Below are 12,041 nucleotides of genomic sequence, written 5' to 3' on the forward strand. Positions count from 1 at the left end.
TATCTGTATCAGAAATGCTGAAAATTCATTCAGGCAATATGATGTTTCCAGATATATCTATTAAAGTGGTTTAGTAGACAGAAGGGGAATAAGCATTTCTGTATAGAGTGCATTGTAGTACTCACATCACAGGCAATGACGTAGGGAGGTGGGGGGGGGGGCAGTTTAACCCGGGTGCCGTCTTGGTGAGGGCGCAGGCACCTGCTTCCCCCCACCACCTCTGTAACGTTTCTGGTGCAAGCAGCAACCCCTAAGATGCTGTTGCACCAGTGTCGACTTTTCCTCTGATGTAACTTCCTGGACCCGCATTTAGGAAGTGATGTCAGAGGAAGAGCTGACACCGGGGCAACAGCAGCTTGGGGGTTGCAGCTCGCATCAGGAATGTTACAGAGTTACAGGGGAAGGGAAGTGGTGTGCTCCTTGCAGAAGTGGGTGGGGAAGGAGCGTGTGGAGGTAGGGGATGGAGAAGAGGACAGGGGATGGGTGCCACCTCACTGGGCACCTCTTACCCTCGCTATACCACTGCTCACAGGTCTCTAATCCCTTCTTAGGAATATTGACTGTCATGCACTAGGCAATGCTTTAGTCAGTTATTTCTTCCATCCTGGTTTTACACCTTCAGTAGATCCATTTCTAAATGTACACCACAGAAGTGCATCACGATTACTTCACTACGTCATGTGCAAGACCATTTTGACTTTGAACTTTTATCATACTATACCATATAGTTTCTTATATTCCACAATTTTCAACAAAGAATTATTGCAGCTTACAATAAAATTTAGGATCTGATATTACAGTAACAAGAGAATATTCAATAGTGATTAGTCATTATAAGGACAAGATAAGTGTTTAACATTCTCTTGAAGCTGTAATAGGAGGGGGGACCTGATGTAAGTATAGGAGTAGGCTTTGGGGGCCCAGGGATTCAAAGGTAAGCTGGAATATGTTTTTGTGTTGAACATAAGGGGATTTTGAGTCTAACGTACTTCACATTTTCCCATGGGTATAAAACAGAAGAAATTTATTTGTACATGTGTTGCATATCCATTGAATGTTTATTCAATTAAGATAGATCATCTCAAAGAATGTGTGAATCTTATAATAAAAATTTATAACTTAGCTTTCCAAGTCTGCAAGAAGTTTGAAGATTTACTGAATTATTTCATGAAATGCTTTTCTTTAAAAAAAATTAGATATGGATTTCTCAAAATTGTTAAATTTGTAATGAATTTTGAGTCTATTCATTCAATTTGTGGATTCATAGCTTGCAGACCTGATGCAAGTTTTATGAATTTATTTTTAGTATTTATATACCACTTATAGGTTTGAATCTGTGACTTCATGATGAATATACATGGAATTCAGTCAAATTTTCTCCAGATTTCCTAAGAAAAATCTCATGAATTTTCCTATTGAATCTGAGGAATATCTGAAAACTCAGTAAATATACACATATGCACATCCTCTATAATAAAATCCTAAGCGCTCATGCATACTTAGGAGGCCGTGATCCCTGCCGCCATGATGTGTGCCCCCATGCCGAATTCCATTTGTGGCGTGTGGGGCGGTTTGTGGCACGTGGAGTGCAGATTAAGCGATGGTTTATGCAAGATGTCCCATGCTAGTAAGAAGTGGAGGGAGAGAGGGAAAGGAGGCTGCTTTGGGGGGAGTGGTGTGCTGGGGAGCAGACAGCAATCATGCTTTGCTCTGGGAGGAGGGGGGAACAGAAGGGGCCACAGAGAATCAGGCAGACATGGCGCAACAGAGAAATACAGGCAGGCAGGGGGGCCAGGGAGAGAGACAGACAGAAAGAAAGACAGGGGGCCAGGATAAATGAAGGAAGAAGGGCTGCTGCTGGAAAGGGGAAGGGGTGCTGCTGGAGACAGGTATTGATGGACAGGGGGAGCAGGGAAGAGGTGCGGCTTGACAGGGGGAGGTAAAACAAAAGGAGAAGGGCTGCTGCTGGACAGGGGGAGCAGTGAAGGGGTGCTGCTGGACACGGGAGAGGTAAAAGGAAGGGAGAAGAGCTACTGCTGGACTGGGGAGCAGGCAAGGGATGGTGGTGGACAGCCGAGGAAAGAGAGAGACAAAGAAAGACACACATATCTATTCTAGCACCCATTAATGTAACGGGTTTAAAGACTAGTATAACCATAAAAGAAAAGGATGAAAAAAATGAAACTATCTTCTAACAATCACAGTATGTGATATGAAAAAATTGGGGAAATACTCAAACTGAATTCCTTTAACGAAGATATCAAAACATGAAAATTCCAGCTGGTGAAAATGTCCAAACCTGCAACATAAGAATGCGTGGAGGGGCATAATCAAAACACACGTCTAAGTCTGATTTGGACTAGGGTACTAGGTGCCCAAAGTTGGCAGTGGGAAAATGTCCATTCTCGAAAAGTACATCTAAATATATATATATATATATATTTATATATAATTTTTTTTCCAAAAATCACCCAACTGCACGTCAAGGCGGTTGATCATCCAGCCTGGCAGTTCATCTATCTTTATACCTTATTCTCAACCAAAAATTCATCCAAGTCTCAAATGTGTAGAACAAGACCATTTGGACTTGGGAGGGGCCAATCTTGTGATGGACTGGCCATCCAGACATGACAACAGAGCAGTGGGCACCTTACAGGGCACTACTGTGAACTTCACAAAAAGGGTGCCAGATAAATATCGCAGAATTCCCTTATAGGTTATGGTGAGCCCCCCCAAACAGTGTTTCTCAACACACAATATGTGTACCCTTAGGAGTATGCGAGCCGCTTGTTGGGGGTACACGGCACTGCGCGGGTCTCCTGCCCCCTTTCCTCCTTAATGGCTGCCGAGGATCCTATGCCCTCCTTCCTGCCCACCCCCTCCATCGAAGCCGACCCAAAAGGCTTCCCTCCGAGGCACTTCGAGGGGTAGTTCAGGGGTGGCAGCAGGAGTGATTGGGCATTCCTCCTGTGGGGCACTTCGATGGGTGGTTCGGGAGTAGAAGTGGGAGGGATTGGGCATCCCTCTTGCTAGCCAAATTTGGGGGGAGGGAGTGTTTATGGGGTCCCTGCTGCAGCCGCTCAGCTGATCTTGGCAGGGAGATTCCCTTGCCGAGATCAAACTGATAGGAAGGAATCAAGTGCGATTCTCTAACCAGTGCCTGTGATATGGACACTGGTTAGAGAATTGAGCCAGTTAGGTGGGGTTGGGCGTTTGTCTCTTAGGGAAGACCTGATTCTGTATATGACGCCAGTGTGCGATTCTCAGCCGCTTCTTAGGCTGCTGCAGAAACTGGTGTTCTATACAGAATTTCCCCCAAGTTGGCTGGTATCAATGCTTATTTGCATTTTAACTTTTTGAAATCCTATTGAACACATATACAAAGACCACCAATTCACCTGATATTATGTGAAAGAATATATTAAAAAAAAAATTTTAACATTTTATCCCCTCTGATTTTTTTCATGTTTACCTGATAAGCACACTTTAGAGAGGTGCAAGCTCCAATTAGGAACTCGCTGTTCCTGCAACATATTATTCTCTGTAAGGAAGGACATACCCCTTATTTATTTATTTATTTATTATGTGCCCTTAACTCTGCATACCATTAAGAGCCCATTAATTTATGTCAAAGGCTAATTCATCAGTCATTAAAGATTTATAGTAGACTGAGAATCACGGGCTGTTCTCTCTATCTGTTTGAAGATATTCCTGTGCTTCCTTTGTCTCCTTCCCCAGATTAGCAGGAGGCAATGTTTACTGAACACCAATTCTATAACAGCTTTTGGTGTGCCTAAGCTGTCAGAGAATGCTAGTGCAAAGCTGTTTTGGTGCACCAAAAGTTAGGCATGCAAACTTATGTCACTGGCTGGTGTAAGCTAGCAACCTAAGTGTGCCTTGAAACCCGTGCGACTGATACAAACCTGTCTGCAAGTTAGCTATAATGCCTTAATTAAAACATCAGTTTTAATTTTTTTTATAAATCTTTATTGATTTTCTAAGCAGATAAAAAAGTGCAAATAGTATACATTCACAGAATTAAAAAAAAAAAAAAAACCAGCACGTACATATTTGCAAATTACTAAAACAAATTACCCATCCCTCCCTCCCTCCCTGGATGTGTGTGCAAAGAAAACTTAATCTAATGAATTCATTTGTTTAACAAAGGACTCTAATGGACTCTGAATTTCTTTAAAGTTTTTACTTTTCCTGAATTGTTCCGCTAACATTCTTTCGTAACGATAGTATAAGCAAAGTGTTTCCCACCAAAAGGTAAAATTTAAACAGTCTCAATTTTTCCAATTTCTAGTGATCAATTGAATGGCCACCCTAGTCATTATAAGAAGAAGTCTACTTTTATGTTTATCAATTGGACTATTAGATGTAACAATGTCCCAAATAGAATTACATCATATGACAACGGACTATTCACTCCTAGAACAAAATTAATTTTTCCCCAAATTGACTTCCAGAAGTTAAGTATCAACGGACAATAAAATACAATGCGGTCCAATGTCCCAATTTCAAGATGACAGTGCCAGCATCAGATTTTGCAATCGAACTGGAGTCCAAAATCTTCTTTATAACAGAAAAAACAAACGGCCTCTTTTACAAAGCCGCTCGGCAACAGCCCCGAAGCCCTTTAAATCTCTATGGGCTGGTTCATAGACATAATCGCGGAAGACAAAGGCGTGCGCCGACAACTGAGCACAAAAAGGAGGCGCGCGCCAAAGAAAATTACTGTTTTTAGGGGCTCCGACGGGTGGTTTTGTTAATACTTAATACAGATCGCGGCGGCGTTGTGGGGGGTTTGGGGGGTTGTAACCCCCCACATTTTACTGGAAACTTAACTTTTTCCCTAAAAACAGGGAAAAAGTGAAGTTTTCAGTAAAATGTGGGGGGTTACAACCCCCCAAACCCCCCACAACGCCGCCACAATGCCCCCACAACGCCCCCCCCGTCAGAGCCCCTAAAAACAGTAATTTTCTTCGGCACACACCTCCGCGTTGCGCTCAATTGTCTGCTCGCGCCTTTGTTCCGGCGCGCTTTTGACCTGACATCCTATGGGCTTCAGGGCCTTTAGCACGGCTTTGTAAAAGAGGCCAAAAGTTTGCCTCATAGATGCTGAAGCTGTAAAACTCATCCATCAGGTCCAAATCCGTGACCATTAAATAGCAGAAATATTCTGCTGTTTCTATGCTCCAAATATCTCTTGCTGTTTTCGAAAGATATTCATATATTAATTTATACCATTTGGCAGCTTGATGACCCTGACAATCCACTTGGAAACATATGGCTGGCAGACTGTGTTGATTTACCAAAGTACGCCATTCAGGGAACCCTTTCTGAATGGCTCATTTTTAATTGAATTAAAGAGACCAAAATATCATCTGTAATGACATCATTTAAGGTTCAAATGCCTGCTTTTAGCCAATGTTTCCAAAGGATCTTTGAATTGCCTATCATGATCTTGGAGCTTAACCATAGGGATTGGCACTTTGTTTTCTGTATCGGGATTGGAGTTAAACAATCAATAAATTTTAACGTAGTCCAGGTTGAATGAAAAATAATATTGTCCTTATAAATTCTAGGAAGCCTGATACTCAAGATATGTTTTAAATGAAGTGGAGTCATACGATAACTTTCAAGAATCAACCAATCTGGAAGATTCTCCATGAGTTCAGGAAGGATCCAATACATACCCTGACGCAAGATAAAAGCTTGATGATGCATACAAAAATGTGGAAAATTTACCCCTCCCATCGATTTAGACTTTTGAAACGATACTAAGGCTATTCTAGGATTTTTACCAAGCCAAAGAAATTTTGAAAGAATCCCATTTAGTTTTTTGTAAAAAGATGATTGAAAATAAATTGGTAACATACTCATTTGGTAACAAACTACAGGCGAAATAATCATTTTGATAGTTTGAACTCTCCCCCACCAGAAAAGATGTAGTGGATTCCATTGCTCACACTTTTCTTTGACCTTCAACAGTAAGGATCTTTCATTTTCATTAATGACTTCTATTCCGCCCGTACCTTGCAGTTCTAGGCAGATTACAAAAGAAACTAGCTGAACGTTTCCAGGAAAATTACAATTTAGGGTTTTGGATTACAAAAAGATGACTGGACAGTTCCAGGAAATTTACAGTTTGGGGGGCTGTTTACATGGTTGAGACTTTGAGGAGAAAGAATTACGGAGCGGGAGAGACTTTGAGGGGGAAATTGTAAGGAAGGAGGAGAACAGAGGGTAGAGTTAAGACATCTGGATAAATTTTTTGAATAGCAGGGTTTTAATTTCTTTTTGAAATGATTTGAAGTCGCTCATTGTTAATAGCAAGTTGGAGATACCAACATGGTATCTTCCAAAGTTTTTTGTATCATTACACCTAAATATTTTATACCATCTTTCTTCCAAAGAAACGGAAATGGATCAAATATTCCCTTTACACAATGAACATTCAACGGAAGAACCTCTGATTTACTCCAATTTATCTTGTACCCAGAAAATTTTCTAAAATGATCTATCAGTTGTAATAAATGCGGGATAGTTAATTCAGGATTCACTAAATGAAGCAATATATCATCTGCATAAGCCAAAACTTTATATCTTCGACCTGCATTTGGTGTTCCCTGTATCTCCTCTGCCTGCCAAATAGCTAACAACAAGGGTTCCAAAACAATATCAAAGAGCAGAGGAGATAAGGGACATCCCTGTCAAACTCCCCTCTCTAAACAAAATTGCTCTGAAAATGTATTATTTATATAAAGTCTAGCAGAGGGGGAACTATACAAGGCTTGAATCATCCGAATAAATCCAGAACCTATCCCAAACCAATCCATTGCTTGATACATGAAAGTCCATTCTACTCAATCAAAGGCCTTCTCTGCATCCAAAGATACAGAACAGGTCATCTAATGTTTTTGCCAAATTGAGCATATGAATGTCGTCGAACAACAAAACCCGTTTGGTGCATTCCAATAACATAAGGGAGAGCCTTAGCTAACCTCAAAGCCAATAGTTTAGCCAAGATTGTCCTGTAATTTGCTACCAACATAGAATCTTTGTTTGGCTTTGGCTAAACAATTGTTAGAGCTTCTGTCATAGTACCTGATATCTAACCATTCACCGGTTGTGATTGGTATAATTGAAAAAGATGAGGTAACAGTATACTTTGAAAGGATTTGAAAAACTCCACAGTATATCCATCACCACCCAGAGTGGATCCTGCTCTAAGAGACTTCAATGCTGATTGGAGTTCTGAAAAAGATATAGGCGCATCAAGAGATTCTTTTACACATTCTGGAATCTTGGGCCCAAGAACAGACTGTAAAAATTCTCGTCCTTCATTCTCATTATTCAAATTTAGCTCAGAAGAGTATAAAGCTTTATAATATTTCCTAAATTGATGTAAAACATCAGCTATATGGGTATAAACTTTGCCTTTTTCATCTTTAATGGCCATAATCTTTTCTCTCCACTTCCTAGCTTTAAGATAATTCATGTACTTGACATTGTTGAAATGTTATTTGTTCTCTTTTTCACTCATAAATATAATAAAATTTTACTGAACTTAAAAAAAAAAAAAAAAGGAGGAAGATGTTGCACACTCTTAAAATGCAATATGAAACTACGAGTCAACGGCAACACCAAAGACTGTAGCGGCATATGACATAGCCCACAGCCAATCACTAACAGCCTAATCCCATAAACAGCGCTAAAAATTGTGAAAGGCTATGGGATATCAAACACGCTTCTAGCGAGACTGATGAAGTCATTGGATAGCTGGACAAATTCATTATTAGCTCGGATAGCTTATGAATAGCATTATTTTTGTGAAATGTGCCAAATATTATGCTGGCCTTGTTAAGTGATGACACAGTTTCTGTTATTAGTTGAAAATGTATGCATTAAATACAATTATGATGTTACAGCCATGATTTTTTTTAAAACATAATGCCTAAAAAGCTTAACAAAAAAAAGCCTCCAAAGACTCCAGCTTATTCAGAATACAGCAGCCAAGCTGATCTTTGCAAAACGTAAATCTGACCACGTCTCCCCACTCCTGGCCAATCTTCACTGGCTCCCAGTGATTTCCAGAATCCAAGTCAAATGCCCTTGCCTGGCTTTTAAGATTATTCACGGCATCCTTTCTTCCCTATTCCCACTTTCCTTCAACTCCTCGTGCCCTGACTCCACCAGGACCGCCCACAAATTAAAACTATCCTTCCCCTCCCTACATGGTATTCTCCACGCAGGTAAACTGGGAAAAATCACTTCTATTCAAAATCACAGGTCTCTGGATCGACCTTACCATCCCGCTGCAGAACCTGAGCTCCCTCCATTTATTCCGCAAGCAATTAAAAACCTGGCTCTTCTCTAACATGTAATTTCTTTTTTCCCTTACTTTTCCACTCAACTTATAAACTTATGTAAACCTTTTCCTACCCTTTCTCATTTTTAAGTTCTTGTAAACCGTGCCGAGCTCTACTTCCGTGGAGATGATGCGGTATATAAACTTAAGGTTTAGTTTAGTTTAGCCTAAAATGCTAGTGTTTCCACAATTTTGGCCACTAGTGTAGTATTCAGTGATTATTTTTATTTCATCCAATACAAATTCCTTTACCATCAGCTTTTTATTTCACCGTTTCTCTCACAGTATATAGGACAACTGACATCAGCAAATAAAATGCATAATTCAGCAGTATTTTCTGGAACTAGATTTAATTATACAGACAGGTTTCACTGTTTAACCGGACGGTGCATCTGTTTCTTAGCAGACAAGCAGTACTTGTAGCATGTTGTTGATATTAAACTACATACACCCTACATAATCTAGAAAGCAGAACAAAATTAATTCTTTTTTCAGATATGCTGGATTAATTATTTTTGATCACAGCTATTGTAATTATTGCTCTTGACCAAGTTCCAAGTATAGAGTCTGACACATGAGCTGAAGACGGCCTTTAGACTGCCTTGAGATCCTCCTGTACAATATAGCAGGGCTAATTTTTATATCCACTGAGGACTAGGGAATGCACCTTTGTTTGAAACAACATTTCCCTAGTCCTAGCTTCAGCAGCTCAATTACCATCACCTGTTTCTGAACCCCTTGATGCGTTCTCCCTACATCTCTCAGATATTCCTTAGCAGAGGACTTCTAAATACTATATTTCTCAATTTTCTTCCAGAACTCACCTAGTTCTGTGGTTAGTTTTATATCCCGTCCTTCCCAACGAGCTCAGAACAAGTAACAAGGTTGACATACATAATGCATAGACAAACAGATTATGAATTTACATGTGTACAGTAGCATTAGATATACAGAGAGTCATGTTTAGCATATAATTTGGTCATTTTAAGTTAACACACAGTTATTTCCATCTTCAGTTAACAGAGTGGATCTTGTTCAGTGTGCATTAGAATACTGTGACTGGATTTATGGGAAGAAGTACATTTTTATTGATTTCCTGAAGTTCAGAAGCCCTGTGAGCATTGGAGCATACAGTACCCCAGACCACAGTAAAAATTTCTACCGTAGTTTGTTAAAAGAGGGCCTATATGCCTTTTAGGCATGCATTCTGAATATTTGCTTAAAATTATAGAAACAGACACAATGACAATGAGGACTAATTAAAAGTGCTGCACAACAAAGAAAAATGGGGAGACCCAATGATCCACAGTGAAAACAATCCACCGATGAAAACAAAAACTGTGGATACAGATGTTCTGGAGATAATTTATTAAACACTGACATATAAAACCATGAAAATTCAATTTAAAAAGTACAATGATGAAAAAATACTGTGATAAAACTCCAACTGGACCCAACACGGTCCGTGTTTCGGCGAACATGCCTTCCTCAGGGGTCCAATGGTTTGCAAACTCACATATAAAGAATTGGACTGAAAATAGTCTATTTTGCTCATGTGAGCAAAGAACACCGCAGACAAGCTGAAGTAGCAAAAAAAAAAATGCATTTCTGTGATTCTGCAAATATGTTTAACTTACACAGCATGTATTTGCAAGAGGAAGTGGGGTGCACTCCATCTGCTCATTGTGACTAGTATCAAACTAGGAATATTGGGGATGAGAGAAATATAAAATGGGGGGAGAGGGGGAGGGTCCCAAGAAGTTGAAAGTGATGGCTCATGACACCAGGATCCAGCCTTGGTACTGATTAAGATGGGAACTGCTGGGTCAATAAAACCCATAACCAACCAAACAAGAACACAGCATATCACACAGCCCTCTGCAAAATGTCTTATACTACTGAGATGGGTTTCCAAGCCAACATAGCAAAGGAGTAGGCGCAGCATAGCATTGTGTAGTTGTCCTTTTCCCCCTTTGGTCTTCTGTTAGATCTGTGAGCTGAAGTCTGTGTGTGTGTGTGTGCATGTGTGCTATATTACATTACAGGAGTATTTATGGATTGCTAATATGCCCCAGAAGGAGTTCAATGCGATTTACAATTTAGAAGAGCCTGGCCATGTCCATGATTTATATGATTTCATTAGGGTTCATGACATAGATATCTTGGTTTGTGTAGGCATATGATTATGATATATGGTTTGGCGAGAAGACTGGGAGGAGAGTGTGGCACAGTAGTTAAAGCTACAGCTTCGTTACCCTGAGGTTGTGAACTCAAACCCACATTGCTCCTTGTGACCCTGGGCAAGTCACTTAATCCCCCCATTGCCCCAGGTACATTACATAGATTGTGAGCCCACCAGGACAGCAGGGAAAAATGCTTGAGTACCTGAATAAATTCATACATATACATAGTGACATAGTAGAGGATGGCAGATAAAGACCTGGTGTAAACCATTCTGAGCTCCCCTAGCAGAACAGTATAGAAAATTGAGTAAATAAATACAATCTGGTGTTGTAATCATGATATTATCGGTTCTGGTATGATTATCATTTTCCTGGCTTGTGGAGTAATAGGTATGTAGAGTGCCTGATCATTTATCAAGATGGAAGAGGTGGTTTCTGTTGGTTGTAGTCTATTGGTTGTGGGGTGGAGTAAGATATTTTCCAGATAGATTTTTAGGCCTTTACATGTTTTGGAAGAAAGAGGTGTTACTTAGAGTTACTAGACATTCAGATTTACCCAGACATGTTTTTTTTAGATAACTGTCTGGGTGTCCAGACAGCTGTCTCCCCTGCCCGAGGAGACAGTGTCTAGAGCCCTAATATGTCTGCCCCGACCCCCTCCAACCTCCGGGCTCAGCTGAAATTGAATCTTTGGGCCAGCCGGCAGAAACAGCAAGATGAGCCTGCTGCTGTTGGTCAGCTCTAGAAGCCTTCTCTCTGGAAGTCGCTTCAAAGAGAAGGCTTCTGGGACAGGCCAATGGCAGCAGGCTCATTTCGCTGCTGCTGGCCAACCTGAAGATTCAATTTTAGCGAGGAAGTAGGTGGGGGACAGGGGAGATAGAGGCATTGTCCCATGGGAGGGGGAAGGGGTTGGAGGGAGAGAGAGAGAAGCACCCTTGAGAGGGGAGTTGGAGAGAGGGAGAGAGAACTTGCAGGAGATGGGGTTGTGGAGACAGCGCGAGAGAGAGAGAAACACTCATGGAGGAGGGAGCGATAAGCACCCATGGGGGATTGGAGGGAGAGGGAAAGAGAAGCATCTGCCGGGGGAGGGAGAGAAGCACTGTAAGGGTATAGAAGATGGGAAGGGGGACTAAGGAATGAGTGAAGGGTAGGGTGGGGTGGGACAAGACTGGTGAAAGATGGGGGGAGGCAGGGGTGAGACTAGTGAGAAGCAGGCCAGGATTGGGTCTGGGGCCGGGTCAGGGGAAGGGCGGGGACATGTGTCCTCTTTTTTTACTTCACAAATATGGTAACCCTAGTGTCACTTAATTGTGCTGATAAAGAATTCAACCATTTTTGCTGACAAGTATGGAAAGGTTGTAGAGTGAATAGTTTTGTATTTGATTCCTCTAGAATTTAGGAATCTTCTCATATGGTTGTTGATCAAATTGTATTTGTAATTGGGTGGTATTTTTATTAAATTCAACATGTAGTCTGGTGTT

At 40.9% G+C, this 12,041-nt stretch overlaps 1 protein-coding gene across 12 annotated transcripts in view; it reads right to left on the reverse strand.

The window, feature by feature from the left end:
• Window positions 1-12,041, reverse strand: part of SGIP1 (SH3GL interacting endocytic adaptor 1) — a 216,527-nt gene that overhangs the window by 34,830 nt on the left and 169,656 nt on the right. The window lies entirely within an intron of this gene.

The sequence above is a fragment of the Geotrypetes seraphini genome, chromosome 12 (genome assembly GCF_902459505.1).
Source record: "Geotrypetes seraphini chromosome 12, aGeoSer1.1, whole genome shotgun sequence".
NCBI classification, from domain to species: domain Eukaryota; kingdom Metazoa; phylum Chordata; class Amphibia; order Gymnophiona; family Dermophiidae; genus Geotrypetes; species Geotrypetes seraphini.